The sequence below is a fragment of the Mobula hypostoma genome, chromosome 6 (genome assembly GCF_963921235.1).
Source record: "Mobula hypostoma chromosome 6, sMobHyp1.1, whole genome shotgun sequence".
In the NCBI taxonomy this organism is placed as follows: Eukaryota; Metazoa; Chordata; class Chondrichthyes; order Myliobatiformes; family Myliobatidae; genus Mobula; species Mobula hypostoma.
This window is the reverse complement of record NC_086102.1, coordinates 107207923-107223705: the sequence shown is the minus strand read 5'-3', so window position 1 is coordinate 107223705 and position 15783 is coordinate 107207923. Positions and strand designations below refer to the sequence as shown.

Genomic DNA, 15783 nt, shown 5'->3' with positions numbered 1-15783 from the left:
CAGTCCCAGTGACTTATCCAACTTAATGCTTTACCAAAGCTCCAGCACATCCTCTTTCTTAATGTCTATATGCTCAAGCTTTGCAGTCTGCTGTAGGTCATCCCTATAATTGTCAAGATCCTTTTCCGCAGTGAATACTGAAGCAAAGTATTCATGAATTACCTCTGCTATGTCCTCCGGTTCCATACACATTCTTCTACTGTCACACTTGATTGGTCCTATTCTCTCACGTCTTATCCTCTTGCTCTTCACATACTTAGATTATGAGGACACGCAGTCCTCTTTTATTGTCATTTAGTAATGCATTCATTAAGGAATGATACAATATTCCTCCAGTGTGATATCACAAAAACACAGGACAGACCAAGAATGAAAAACTAACAAAACCACATAATTATAACATATAGTTACAACAGTGCAACAATACCATAACTTGATGAAGAACAGTCCATGGCACAGTAAGAAGTTCAGAGTCTCTCAAATGCCTTGAGGTTTTCCTTAATCCTGTCCGCCAAGGCCTTCTCATGGCCCCTTCTGGCTCTCCTAATCTCATTCTTCAGCTCCTTCCTGCTAGCCTTATGACCTTCTAGATCTCTATTATTACCTAGCTTCTTGAACCTTTCGTAAGCTCTTCTTTTCTTCTTCACTAGATTTACAACAGCCTCTGTACACCACGGATCTTGTACCCTACCATCCTTTCCCTGTCTCACTGGAACCTACGCAGAACCCCACACAAATATCCCCTGAACATTTGCCACATTTCTTCCGTACGTTTCCCTGAGAACATCTGTTTCCAATTTATGCTTCCAAGTTCCTGCCTGATAACTTCATATTTCCCCTTACTCCAATTAAACATTTACCAAACTTGTCTGTTCCTATCCCTCTCCAATGCTATGGTAAAGGAGATAGAATTGTGATCACTACCTCCAGAAAGCTCTCCCACTGAGAAATCTGACACCTGACCAGTTTCATTTCGTAATACCAGATTAAGTACAGCCTCTCCTCTTGTAGGCTTATCTGCATATTGTGTAAAGAAACCTTCCCAAACACAGCTAACAAACTCCACCCCATCTAAACCCCTCACTCTAGGGAGATGCCAATCAATATTTGGGAAACTAAATCTCCCACAACAACAACCCTGTTATTATTACACCTTTTCAGAATCTGTCTCCCTATCTGCTCCTCGATGTCCCTGTTACTATTGGGTGGTCTATAAAAAACACCCAGTAGAGTTGTTGACCCCTTCCTGTTCCTAACTTCCACCCACAGAGACTCCGTGACAATCCCTCCATGACTTCCTCCTTTTCTGCAGCCGTGACACTATCTCTGATCAACAGTGCAACACCTCACCTCTTTTGCCTCCCTCCCTGTCCTTTCTGAAACATCTGAAGACTGGCACTCAAAGTAGCTATTCCTGCCCTTGCACCATCCAAGTCTCTGTAATGTCTGCAACATCACAGCTCCAAGGGCTGATCAATGCTCTAAGTTCATCCACTTTGTTTGTAATACTCCTTGCATTAAAATAGACACATTTCAAACCATCGGTCTGAGCGCATCCCTTCTCTATCACCTGCCTATCCTCCCTCTCGCACTATCTCCAAGCTTTCTCTATTTGTGAGCCAACCACCTCTTCCTCCATCACTTCAGTTCAGTTCCTATGCCCCAGCCATTCTAGTTTAAACTCTCCCCAATAGCCTTTGCAAACCTCCCTGCCAAGTGTAACCCATCCTTTTTGTACAGGTCCCACCTGCCCCAAAAGAGGTCCCAATGATCCAGAAATCTGAATCCCTGCTCCCTGCTCCAATCTCTGAGCCATGTATTTATCCTCCACCTCACTCTATTCCTATACTCACTGTCACGTGGTACAACCGGCAGTAATCCTTAGATTACTACCTTTGAGGTCCTGCTTCTCAGTTCCTTCCTAACTCCCTGTAGTCTGTTTTCAGGACCTCCTCCCTTTTCCTACCCATGTCATTGGTACCAATATGTACCACGACCTCTGGCTGTTCTCTTTTCCACTTCAGGATATCGTGGATGCAATCAGAAACATCCCGGAACCTGGCACCTGGGAGGCAAACTACCTTCTGCGTTTCTGTGGACGCAGGAAAGAATCACCTGTCTGACCCCCGGACTATAGAGTCCCCTATCACTGCAGCGTGCTCTTCCTTTCCCTGCCTTCTGAGCCACAGGGCCAGACTCTGTGCCAGAGGCACGACCACTGTTTCTTCCCCCAGGTAGGCTGTCTTCCCCCCAACAGTACTCAAACAGGAGTACTTACTGTTAAGGGGAACAGCCACTGGGTACTCTCTGGCATCTGCTTCTTGCTCCTCCCTCTCCTGACTGTTACCCACTTACCTGTCTCCTGAGGCCCCGGAGTGACTGCCTGCCTATAGCTCCTCTCTATCACCTACTCAGTCTCCCTGACCAGACGAAGATCTTCTCATTGTTCCCATCAAGGTGGTGGTACTGGAACCTGAAGACACACATTCAACGTTTCAGGAACTGCTTCTTCCATCCATCATCAGATTTCTGAATGGACAATGAAACCATGACTAATACCTCAATAATTTTCCCCTGTCTGTGATTATATAATAGTCTTATGTATTACAATGTACTGCTGCCACAAAATAACTAATTTCATGACGTATGCTGATGATACTAAACCTGATTCTGACGTCCACTCTATCTATGTCTTTCAATATTTGTTATGTTTTAACAAAATCCTCCTCATTACTTTAAACGCCAGTAGGTACAGGCCCAGAACTGGCAAACATCAACTCTTTCATTCCCGGAATCATTCTTGTGAACCTCCTCTGGACCCTCTCCAATGTCAGCATATTGAGCCCAGAATTGCTCACAATATTACAAGTGTGGTCTGGACCAATGCCTCAGTTTTACATCTTTACCTGTACCAGCTGGTCCTCTAGAAATGAATGCAAACATTACATTTGCCTTCCTTCCTACTGATATCCATGGCTGGTCAAGAGCTTTGTACTGAGCTGTGCATCATCAAGAAGACGACAGAAATATCGAACTGGAAACTCCTGCAGTAGTAGAAACAGTTATATTCACGAGGGAATAGCAGACTGAGAAACAAAAAGCCAAAATAAATATGAAACAGTTGCCAGAAATCTAAAACCAAAGCAGAAAATGTTGGAAACACTCAGCAGGTCTGACAAATGTGGTTTTGCAAAATTTGACCCAAGACCTTAATTGTTTCCCTCTCTCCCTACAGACACTGCCCGACCTGTTCAGCGTTTCCAGTGATTATTGTGCAAACTTTGCCACAGTGACATAATCTGAAAGCAGTATGGTTCACATCAAGCCCAGTAGTTCAAGCTACATGTTAATGTGACCACAGCACAAGGCTTGCTATCGAAGTCAAAGTGGAGTTTATTGTCAGATGCACAAGTCCATGTATCGATGGGTGCAATGAACAAAGATAATTTGCAGCAGCATCACAGGCTCATAGGATCAGATCAGCAGCATTCACATATATTAAACATAAATTTTACACAATCTTTACAAGAAAAAACAGAATTAGAAAAAGAGAGTAAAGCCTGTGTTAGTGCAATGTTGCTGAACTGTAGTGACCAGGATGGTGCTGGTTGGTTCAGGAACTGAACGGTTGAAGAGAAACAGCTCAACCCTTCAGCCAGCTTCAGGAAAATAACCAACAAAATTAAAGATCCCTCCCACCCCGGACATTCTCTTTCCTCCTCAATCAAGCAGGAGTTACAAAAGCCTGGGAGCAGGTGATAATAAGGCCAAGGACGCCTTCTACCTCACTGTTAACAGACTCGAATGTGCCTCTTATTGAATAAAGATGAACTCTTGATCTGCCAATCTACCCATTTCTGGGCCTTGCATTTTATTTGTCTATCTGCACCACATTTTCTCTGCAAGAATAATATTATATTCTGTATTTGTTCTCATTCTTACTACCTCGAATTTCTCATGTATGGAATGATCTATCTGGATGGCACAAAAGCTTTTCGCCATATCTTGGCAAAGGCAGCACGACAACACTGCAGCACCAGTTCTAAGATCGGGGTTTAACTCGAGACATTGTCTGTGAGGAGTTTGTACGTTCTTCCCGTGACCGCGTGGGTTTCCTCCAACATTCCAAAGACGTACAGGCCATGGTTAGTAAATTGTGGGAATGCAAGGAGCATGCTGACACTCGCGGGCCTCCCCCAGCACAATCCTCGCTGATCTGATTTGACACAAGCAACACATTTCCTTGTAGGTTTCGATTTAGTGTGAAATAGTATCAGGGCAGAGAGGTTGACATCGAGAGCAGAGATCAGGGTTTGGTCAGCTGAAGGTGAAGGCATGGTGGTGTAGCAGTTAGCCTAACCCTTCACAGCACCAACTGCAAGATTGGGTTCAATTCCCGCCACTGTCTGTAAGGAGTTTGTAGATTCTCCCCTTTCCTCCGGGTGATCCAGTTTCCTCCCACATTCCAAAGATGTCCAGGTTAGGGTTAATAAGTTGTAGATATACTACACTGGTATCAAAAGTGTAGCGACACTAGCGGGCTGCCCCCAGCACATCCTTGCACAATGTTAGTGATTAACACAAACAATGCATTTCACTATGTTTCAATGTACTTGTGACAAATAAAGCTAACCTTTAAAAATCCCTTTAAAATCGAGTGGGTAGAGACAGAAAAGAGCACGCCAAACTCCATTCGACACTTAGCCCTCCAAAAATCAGACCTGAACAAGTAACCTTCTGACTCACAGCCCAGAGTGCAACCCCCACAGCCACGGCTAACAGAAACAACCAGCACCTTTGGGTGTTGGTTCTGTGGCCTTTTCTCTCCATACTCTATGCTGTACCTCACAACAACACAGAAGCCCACACGCTGCCACACTTCGAACAAAAAAAAAAGTTCAATCATACTGACAAAGGCAGCATGCTGGCAGCTCTGCTCTAGTAGGTGTTTGAGAAGATTTGCTACGTCACCAAAGACCAGTTACAAATTTCCACAGAAGTACAATAAAGAGCATTCTAACTGATTATATGCACCTGGTATGGAGTCTCCAATGCACAGGATTGCAGGAGGATTTCAAGGTGGCAGCATTCATCATTAAGAATCCTCACCATCCAGGACATGCCCTCTTCTCATTGCTACTATTAGGGAGGAGGTACAGATCTCACCTTGCCAAGCAGCCTCAAGTGTGGCACCTGGTCAAAGGTCTTCTGAAAATCCAAGTAAATCAGCATCCACTGACTCTCCTTTGTTATTTCCTCAAAGAAATCCAATACATTTATCAGGCAAGATTTTCCTACAAGGAAACCATGCCGACTTCATGCTATTTTATAACGTACCGCCAAGTACCCCAAAACTTCATCCTTAATGATGGATTCTTGCCAACCACTGAAGTCAGGCTTACTGTCTTCACTTTCTTTCTTTTGCCTCCTTCCCTTCTTAAAGAGTGAGTGCATACCTGCACTGCATTTTCCGTGCTCTGTTCCTGATTGTTCTTGTACTACCTCAATGTACTCTGTAATGAATTGATCTAGAGCCATTTTATTAGTACACCTGTTAGATAATGTGAAAATCTAATCAGCCAATCATGTGCAACAACTCAATACGTAAAACCATGCAGACATGAAGTTCAGTTGTTGTTCAGACCAAACAGCAGAATGGGGAAGAAATGTGATCCAAGTGACTTTGACCGTGAAATGATTGTTGGTGCCAGTTGAGGTGATTTGAGTATCCCAGAAACTGTTGATTTCCTGGGATTTTCACACACAACAATCTCTACAGAGAATGGTGAGAAAAACAAAAAAAAACATCTAGTGAGTGGCAGTTCTGTGGGTGAACACGCCTTCTTCACGAGGGATATCAGAGGAGAATGGCCAGACTGGTTCAAGCTGGCAGGAGTGCGACAATAACTCAAATAGCTACGTGTTAGAACAGTGGTGTGCAGAAGAGCATCTCTGGATGCACAACACATTGAACCTTGAAGAGGATTGGGCTACAGCAGAAGACCAGGAACATACACTCAGTGCCCACTTGATTAGGTACAGGAGGTATTTATGTGTATTTATTTTTTGACATACAGCATGGGTAGGCCTTCTGACCCTTTGAGCCACACTGCTTAACAATCCCCCAATTCAATCTGAGCCTAATCATGGGACAAATTACAATGAGCAACTAACCGACCAACCAGTAGATCTTTGGAGTGTGGGAGGAAACCGGAGCACCCAGAGGAAACCCACGCAGTCACGGGGAGAATGTACAAACTCCTGCCAGGCAGCAGTGGAACAGTATGCATGACAAGTTTCTCTATGTGCCTTTTGACGTGACAATAATAAGCCAAGGACAACAGGCTGAACTAGTTACTCTGGCTTTCCATTCAGAATGTCCTAGTCTCTCAGTCCAACACCATCTCCCAACCTTCCTGGAGTCAAGGAACCAGACCAAAACCAGGAAAATCAGTTTTTCCTCAGCCCCTTATCTTTCCCACCTATTACCTCCGAGATTCTTTCGTCATTCCCCCACCCACCCACCTGACTTCACCCATCACCTTTCAGCTTGTACTCCTTCTGCTCTCTCCACCTTCTTATTCTGGATTCTTCCCCCTGCCTTTCCAGTCCTGACGAAGAGTTTCAACCTGGAACATCAGCTGTTTTTACCCCATTTCCATAGATGCCGCTGAGCTCCTCCAGCATTTTGTGTGTTTTGCTGTGGGAACATCAGCGATGCCCTCCCAACAGTCCAGTGACAGGAAGTCTCTCACAGAGGGAGAAAGAACCAGCAGACAGATACCGCTGGGTGAGTGGGAGCACGCGGTTCACAGGAGGTCGTGGGATGGAGCTTGTTCGAACCCAGCCTCAGCCACGTAACTCAGGGAATAACACATCCAAGTAACAGACAGCTCAGCACCAAGGAATGACAGGGTATTCCACAACAGGGTATTCCCCCCTCTCTCTCTCCTCCCAATCCCCATTTCAGATACCCCTGTTGTCGTAAACCCTTTTCTCACACACACATTCTTTCCAGTACCTTTCCTGTTGTTTTAATCTCTTTCCCACACTTTCAGCTTCTTGATTATTTTAATCTCCCTTCATTCTCTTCCCCTCTCCTCAATATTGCTCTGCCTCTCTCCCCTCTCCCCAGCTTCATCCATTCCTCTTATACCCCTCCCTTTTCTTTCCTCCCTTATTCTCTCTTTTCCTCTTTCCCTTCTTCCACAATACACCATCTCTTCTTCACTTCCTTTCCTTTCTCGCCATCCAACTCCCTCTTCTCACCCTCTCCAACATCCCCCTCTCATTCCTGTCTCTCATCCAACTTCCTCCTTCCCCTCCTCCTCTCTTCCCTCCCTCTTTCAATCCTTTACTTTCTCATTCTCTCTTCCTTACCCTCCTCTCCTGTACCTCTCCCTCCCTGAATCCCCCAACCGTCTCTCTCTCTCTCCTTCTCCTATACCCTTTTCTCCCTCTCCTACACCGCTTGCTCCTCACTATCCCCACCTCGCAGTTCTGTCCTCCTATACCTCCTCTCCCCCACCAACCCTTATCTTACACCTCTCCCCCGCTTCCTCTCCTACACACTTTCTCTGAGCAGGGTGGCGTTACTCAATACACATCCCAGCAGAGCTGACAGCCGTGGTGTGCTCGGCCCCTGGGGTTAGGGGGGAATCTGCCTCTCACCCCATAGCCCTCTTTGTCTGTATTTCCCGTCTCCTCCCTAATCCCCACCTTCCACCCCCCCCCCACCCCGCTGCAGACTTCACTGGAGAACTCCCCCATCCCCGGCCACCCTCCCCTCCTCCCCCCCACCCCTCCTTTCACAACACCGGCCGTAGACAAAGGACACCGAACCGCCACCGGGACCGTCCCGAATCGCAACCGGACCCGCATTCCACCCCTCGTCAGCACCTCGGGACCCAGGCAAGCGTGGGAGGGAGTCACAGTTCGACCAGCAGCACCCACCCAGCCCCAGAACAGAAATAGACAGTCGAGCCCCGAGCCTTCCATTCAGAGAAAGACATCGCACCCCCGCCCCCCGTGCATTGCTTTGAAGACAGAAGGAAGGGTACCCACCTCGGGTTGAGAGAGCGGCCCGTTCCCGTCGCCTCTGAGTCTTTAACCGTCTCTATTGTTTTGCTTGCATCCAGGGGGCAAGTTGTTCCGAGCCTCCCGACGCGGCGAGAGTTCCTGTATCCCTAGCCCACCAGACCCTGGTCTCTCTCCCTCTCTCACACACACACAGAGACTGGAGCAGTCCCCCACCCCCCAGCGGCAGCTGGGTACAAGCCCTCCCGACTGTTCCTCCCACCCTACCTCCCCTCCCTTCAGGGCTCACCTCCACCTCAGCTCAGAACCTCCATGGCAGCAACCACAATAAACACCCCGCCTCCCGGCTCCCGGCTCCACTAAGTGTTGGGACATTACCTCACTGACAGAGCCTACCAACTAGCCGGCAGGCGGAGAGGTGGAGAGGGACAGCCCCGTCCTAATCTTAACCCCTCACATACCCTCTGCTTCTCCCCCCCACCCCCCACACGCTCTGGGAAAGGGGCTTCCAGGGAGGAAGGTGGGGTGGAAAGGACCGGGAACCAGGGAACCCTTCACTTGTAGAGAAAACACGACCTATTATTTCACAGTTTACCGCCCTGTGCATTATGCAATCCTCTGAACCTTGCTTTCTTTCTCTCTCTCTCTCTCTCTCTGTTTAAATGGATCACTCCACAACAGACACGCTGGGAGACACAAGTCATTAACCATTTCCGTGCCGCTCTGTTTACACGCCAGATCCCCATCTACAGAACCAATCAACATGCACCGATGTATAGAAACTATATTATGTATTTATATTTATTGTGTTTTTTTTAAATTTCTCGTGTTCTTTATCTCAGTGTTTTTTTTCAATCCTGCACCGGATTCGGATTAACAATTCAGATACAAGGAAATCTGCAGATGCTGGAAATTCAAGCAACACACGTAAAAAATGCTGGTGAACACAGCAGGCCAGGCAGCATCTCTAGGAAGAGGTACAGTTGACGTTTCGGGCCGAGACCCTTCGTCAGGACTAACTGAAAGAAGAGATAGATCCCTCCCACTTTCAAATCTCTTACTATCTCTTCTTTCAGTTGGTCCTGATGAAGGGTCTGGGCCTGAAATGTCGACTGTACTGCTTCCTATCGATGCTGCCTGGCCTGCTGCGTTCACCAGCAGTTTTTGTGTGTGTTGCTGGGATCAACAATTGTTTCGTCTTCCTTTACACTGCGCACTGGAAATGACATTAAACAATTTAGAATTTTCAATCTTTGGCCCACAGAGCCCAAACTGTCCTGCAGTCATGCAGAACTGAAACAGATTCACTTCCAGGTTCACTTAAGGACCCCCACCACCCAGGACATGCCCTCTTCCCGTTGCTACCATCAGGAAGGAAGTACAGGAGCCTGAAGACAGACACTCAGTGATTCAGGAACAGCTTCTTCCGCTCTGCCATCTGATTTCTGAACAGTCCGTCAACACGACCGCACTGTTATTTACTCTCCTTTTGCACTACCTATTTAATTTATATATATTTTATAGTACGTGTAGCAGTGTACTGCCGCCGCAAAACAACAAATTTCACGATGCGTGTCGGTGATATGAAACCTGCTTCTGATTCTGCTTTATTTATTGATCACGTCTACTTTGAAGCATGCAGTGAAATCGCCCCAACAACCAACACAACCTTAAGATGCGAGGGAGGCAGCCCGCAAATGTCGCCACACTTTCCAGCGCCAACATAGCACATCCGCCACGTTCAGCAGAACAACGACACGACAAACCTTTACAATGCCATGATCAGGGCTCAATCCCCAATGCTGTCTGCTGTCTGTAAGGAGTTTGTATGTCCTCCCCGTTGACTGCATAGGTTTCCTCCGGGAGCTCAGGTCTGCTCCTACATTCCAAAGAAGAGTAGGTTAGGGTTAGTAAGTCATGGGCATATTATGTTGATGCCTGAAACATGACAACACTTGCAGCCCCCCACCCCGGTACATCCTCCGAATGCGTTGGCCGTTGACACAAACAACGCATTTCACCGTACGTTTCAATGTACATGTGACAAGTTCAAAGTAAATGCATTGTCAATGTGCGTTGCTGTCACCAGATACTCCTTTGAGATTCATTTTCTTACGGGCATTCTCAATAGAACAGAAAATACAACAGAATCCATGAAAAACTACACACGGCACAGACCGACAAGCAAACGAAGTGCAAATTAAAAAAAGTAATTAAATAATTCTGAGAACATAAGTTGTAGAGTCCTTGAAAGTGAGTCTGTAGGTTGTGGAATCAGTTCAGTGTTGTGGTGAGTGAAGTTATCCACACTGGTTCTGAAGCCTGCTGGCTGAAGGACTGAACTATTCCTGAACCTGGTAGTGTAGGACCTGAGGCTCCTGTACCTCCTTCTTGGTGGCAGCAGTGACAGAGAGCATGGCCTGAAAGGCAGGGTCTTTGATGGATGCTGCTTTGTAGATGTGCTCAATGGTGGGGAGGGCTTTGCCTGTGATGGCGTTCCCCACCATTGGGTATATCTACAAGGAGCTCTGACACAAGACTGTAGCATCCAACATCAAGAACTCCCATCACCCAAGCCATATTCTCTTCTCGCTACAGCCACCAGAAAGGAGGTACAGGAGTCTTTGGTCCCACAGATAAATCTACTCCTTATCTTTTATTTGTAGTGCAATCTGAAATAAAGTGCTAGAAAACACTGAAGTGACAATTACAGAAGAGGCAGGATTAAGGATTGGAGAAGGTGGCACAATCATCGTGAAGAGGATGTGAACGAGGTGACTGGTTCAGAAGTTTGATAGCAATGGGGGAGAATCTGTTCTTGAGTCTGGTCATCCAGGCAATCGACCACTCTCATTTCTTGGATGAGTGTAGGTGACTCCTCCAATGAAGCCCTAGACTGATTCACTGAAGCTCCTCTCCACTTGAGAAGGTAAGGAACAGAAGCCAGAGCAGGCCACTCATCCCATTGTGCCTGCTGCCCCAATTCATTAAGTTCATTCAAGATTCACAATACAAGGTTGCTCATCATCATTCTTCCATACCCAAGTGTAAAGGGGATCAAAATGATTGTTACTCTGAATATGATGCAGCATAAAAAAGACAATAACCACAAAGAACACAATGAAAGCAAAAAAAACCCACTATAAACATAAAATCCTTTAAAATACAATGTACAAGTAACTATTCTAGACAAAGACTGATTGTACCTACATAAAGTGGTGTTAGGTGATGTGTCGGTAGTGGTGGTGGGGGGCGGTGAGATGGGTTAATGGTTAACGGATGGAGATGTTGATCAGCCTGATGGCTTGGGGGAAGACCATGGGTGGTCTTTTACCTCGACGCCCCTGGACTGAAACCACACTGGTTACCAGTCTGGGAGATGTGGGTTCAAAAATACCAGCAGGCAGATGGGGAATTTAAAACCAAGCCATGGATTAATTGTGGAATAAATTTATATTCTAGTCATGAAAATATTGATTGTTGTAAAATAAATTTGATTTATTAATCTCTCCCTTGGGATAGAGGGAGGAGGAAGGGACAATTTAGTTCCTTCGGAGTGTGGCGGATGGAGGATTAAGAGATCTCATGTCCAACAGGGGCACCAGCCCTCTCCACCACATGGACAGAACCTGCTGACTCAAGAAGGCAGCATCTATCATCCAGGATCCCTGCCTTCCTGCAGCTCCCATCGGGCAGGAGGGACACAAGCCTGAAGCCCCACACCCCCAGGTTCAAGTAGTGCTATTTCCCTTCAACCATTCAGTTCTCCAACTGACACCTCAAGAAGGCGGTAACCATTGTTAAAGACCCTCACCATCTGTGACTTACTCTCCTTTCATTCCTACCCTTGGGGAGGATTCACACGTAAGGATTTAGGAATAGCTTCTTCCCTTCTACCGTCAGATTTTTGAACAGTCCGTGTTCAATGACACGACCTCATTATTTGTTTTTTTCGCACTACACATTCATTTTGTAATTGATAGTAATTTTACGTTTGTATTACACTGTACTGCTGCTGTAAAATAACAAATTACATGCCATATACATCGGTGATAATACATCCAATTCCAAACTCTGAAGTAGCTGAGCGGTTTTGACACACAATGTTGACTGTCCATTTCCCTCCGCAGATGCTGCCTGGACTGCTGAGTTCCTCCAGCACTTTCTTTGTTTTTTTCTCTGGATTCCAGCATCTGCAGTCTCTTGTGGCTCCACTCAACCTTGTCTGCTCTGAGGCATCCAGTTACTTTGTCCATAGCGTTTATTGTCATGGCCTCCTCCTCAGCTGCAATTGCTCTGTGAATGCATGTATGTGGACAGGAAAAGTTTAGGGGGAAATGGGACACTAGCTCAGGAAGGCAATTTGGTTGGCATGGATGAGTTGGTCTGAAGGCCATGTTTCTGGTCTATTGAGTGTTTAGGTCTCTGAACCTTATCAACCCTCTGAATTGGCCCATTTAGGGCTGGCATAGTCAGTAACCCACATCCTGTGGATAAATAAACACACATGTAGACAGTAGAGTGGGACTGGAGACAGTTGATCAACAGACACAGTGGAATGAAATATGATCACAAAATACTGCAGAGAGTTGTGGACACGGCTCAGCACAGCACGGAAACCAGCCTCCCCTCCATGGACTCCATCTACGCTTCTCACTGGCTGATCAGCATCATCGAACATCCACCCACCCCAGACATTCTGTCTTCTTCCCTTTCTGATTGGGCAGGAGATAAAAAAGCCTGAAAGCATGTACCATCAGGCTGAAGGACAGCTTCTACCCCGTGGTTATCAGACTCGTGAATGGACCTCCTGCACGATAAGATGGACTGTTGACCTCACGATCTACTTTGTTATGATCTTGCACCTTATTGTTCACCTCCACTGCACTTTCTCTGTAGCTGTTACACTTTTTTCTGAAATGTTACTGTTTTACCTTGTTCTGCCTCAATACACTGTGTAATGATTGGATCTGTATGAACAATATGCAAGACAGGCTTTTCACTGTATCTCACTACATGTGACAATAATAAGGCAATTCCAATTCCTTAAAAAGGCGCATAAACAAGCCAGGATTTTATGTAGCCGAAAGCCATGTCATCTTAGGGTTAGTGAGCCATGGGGAGTTTCATAGCTGGACACAAGGCTGGTTTAGGATGTGTAAAACACATTGCCGACATCATTGACATTGCTAATATAGCTTTTAGTGAAATCCCTTGGATTTTAAACTAAATAAGGACCAAAGTCTGCACACTGACCATCTCTGGGGAGTATCACAAATATTGAATTTGTTTGTTTCTAGGCATATGCATGCACGGACCAGGATCAGCGTTAGATATCTCAGTCCCTTGAGCCCTGACTCACTACTCCACAAGCCCATGGCTGTAACTGTCTACGCCCAGTAACCAGTTCACCCCCAGACATATCTAGAACCTATCTCCATCTGTCTTAACACAAACAAGAGAAAATGTGCAGATGCTAGCAATCCAAGCAACACTCTCAGAATGCTGGAGGAACTCAGCAGGCCAGGCAGCATCAATGGAAAAGAGTACAGTGAATGTTTCGGGCTGAGACCCTTCAGCAGGACTGGAGAGAAAAAGATGAGGAGTAGGAGTTAGAAGGTGGGAGGAGGGGAGGGAGAAACACAAGGTGATAGGTGAAACTGGGAAGGGGAGGGGTGAAGTAAGGAGTTTGGAAGTTGATTGATGAAAGAGGCTGGGGAAGGGGGGATCTAATGGGAGAGGACAGAAGACCATGGAAGAAAGAAAAGGGGGAGAAGCACCAGAGGGAAGTGATGGGCAGGCAAGGAGACAAGGTGAGGGAGGGAAAAGGGGGTGGGGAAAGGTGAAGGAGAGGGATCTATTATCAAAAGTTCAAGAAATCGGTATTCCTGCCATCAGGTAGGAGGCTACCCAGCTGGAACATAATGTGTTGTTCCTCCAGCCTAAGTGTGGCCTCATCACAATAGTAGAGGAGGCCATGGGGTTGACTTATTGGAATGGGAGTGGGAAGTGGAATTAAATTGGGTGGCCACTGGGAGATCCGCTTTTACTGGCAGACAGAGCATAGGTGCTCGATGAAGCACCTAATAATCTACGTCAGGTCTCACCGATATACAGGAGGCCACACCGGGAGCACTGGACACAGTCGATGACCCTAACAGACTCACAGGTGAAGTGTCACTTCACCTGGAAGGACTGTCTGGGGCCCTGAATGGTAGACAGGGAGGAGGTATAGGGGCAGGTGTTGCACTTGTTCTGCTTGCAAGGATAAGTGCCAGGAGGGAGATCAGTGGGGAAGGACGAACGGACAAGAGCAATCCGTGTGGAAAGCAGAAAGTGGGTGGGGGGGGGGAGGGAAAGATGTGCTTGGTGGTGGGATCCCATTGAAGATGGCAGAAGTTCTGGAGAATTATGTACTGGACGTGGAGGCTGGCGGGGTGGTAGGTGAGGACCCGAGGAACCCTATCCCTGGTAGGGTGGCAGGAGGATGGGTTAAGAGCAGACATGCATGAGATGGAAGAGATGCAGTTGAGGGCAGGGTTGATGGTGGAGGAAGGGAAGCCCCTTTCTTAGAAGAAGGAGGACATCTCTTCTGTTCTGAAATGAAAAGCCTCATCCTGAGAGCAGACTCGGTGGGGATGGAGGAATTAAGAGAAGGGGATGGTGTTTTTGCAGGTAACAGGATGGGAAGAGGTATAGTCCAGATAGCTGTGAGAGTCCATGGGTTTATAATACACATCTGTAGATAAGCTGTCTCCAGAGAAAGAGACCGAGAGATCGAGAAAAGGAAGGGAGGTGTCGGAAATGGACCAGGTAAACTTGAGGGCAGGGTGGAAGTCGGAGGCAAAGTGGTGAAGTCATTAAGTTCAACATAGGTGCAGGAAGCAGCACCAGTGCAGTCATCGATGTAGCATCAGAAAATTGGGGGGGGGGGGTCAGCCACCAGTCATCAATGTAGCATCAGAAAATTGGGGGGGGGGGGGTCAGCCACCAGTCATCAATGTAGCATAGGAAAATTGGGGGGGGGGGTCAGCCACCAGTCATCGATGTAGCATCAGAAAATTGGGGGGGGGGTCAGCCACCAGTCATCAATGTAGCATAGGAAAATTGGGGGGGGTGGGGTTAGCCACCAGTCATCAATGTAGCATAGGAAAATTGGGGGGGTGGGGTTAGCCACCAGTCATCAATGTAGCATAGGAAAATTGGCGGGGGGGTCAGCCACCAGTCATCAATGTAGCATAGGAAAATTGGGGGGGGGATCAGCCACCAGTGTACCATTTTTCTGAAGAATATTTAAAGGCACTTCTTCCATCACTCTCAAAGGAAAAGAGTTCCAAAGATAGACTTCAGAAGGTTGAACTTGAGGGCACAATATAGGGTTAAAGACTAGCAGTGTGGAGCTCCATGTCTATGGGTCGCTCAAAGTTGCCATACTGCTTGCTGGTGAAGTTAAGAAGGCATATTGTTTGTGGGTCTTCATTAGTCAGGGGATTGAGTTCAAGAGCCACGTGGTAATGTTGCAGCTCTATAAAGTCCTGGTTAGACCACACTTACTGTGTTCAGTTCTGGTTGCCTCATTATAGGAAGGATGTGGAAGCTTTAGAATGGGTGCAAAGGAGATTTACCAGGATGCTGCCTTGATTGGAAAGCGAGTCTAATGGGGTAGATTGAATGAGTTAGGGGTTTTCTCTCTGGTGTGAAAGAGGATGAGAGGTGACTTGATAGAGGTGTACAATATGATAAGAG

At 46.7% G+C, this 15783-nt stretch overlaps 1 protein-coding gene across 7 annotated transcripts in view; it reads right to left on the bottom strand.

Moving 5' to 3' along the window:
* tmem198b (transmembrane protein 198b) overlaps nt 1-8601 on the bottom strand; it is a 112052-nt gene extending 103451 nt beyond the window's left edge. For 5 of the 7 annotated variants that reach the window (XM_063051390.1, XM_063051393.1, XM_063051388.1 and 2 more), the window contains exon 1: nt 8065-8271. The gene's annotated coding sequence lies outside the window, so the exon portion shown is untranslated. Of the gene's footprint in view, nt 1-2906; nt 3045-8064; nt 8272-8326 lie in introns of those variants that run through there. The other 2 variants (XM_063051391.1, XM_063051389.1) reach the window with 2 other exon arrangements.
* Nucleotides 8602-15783: the final 7182 nt, after the last annotated feature.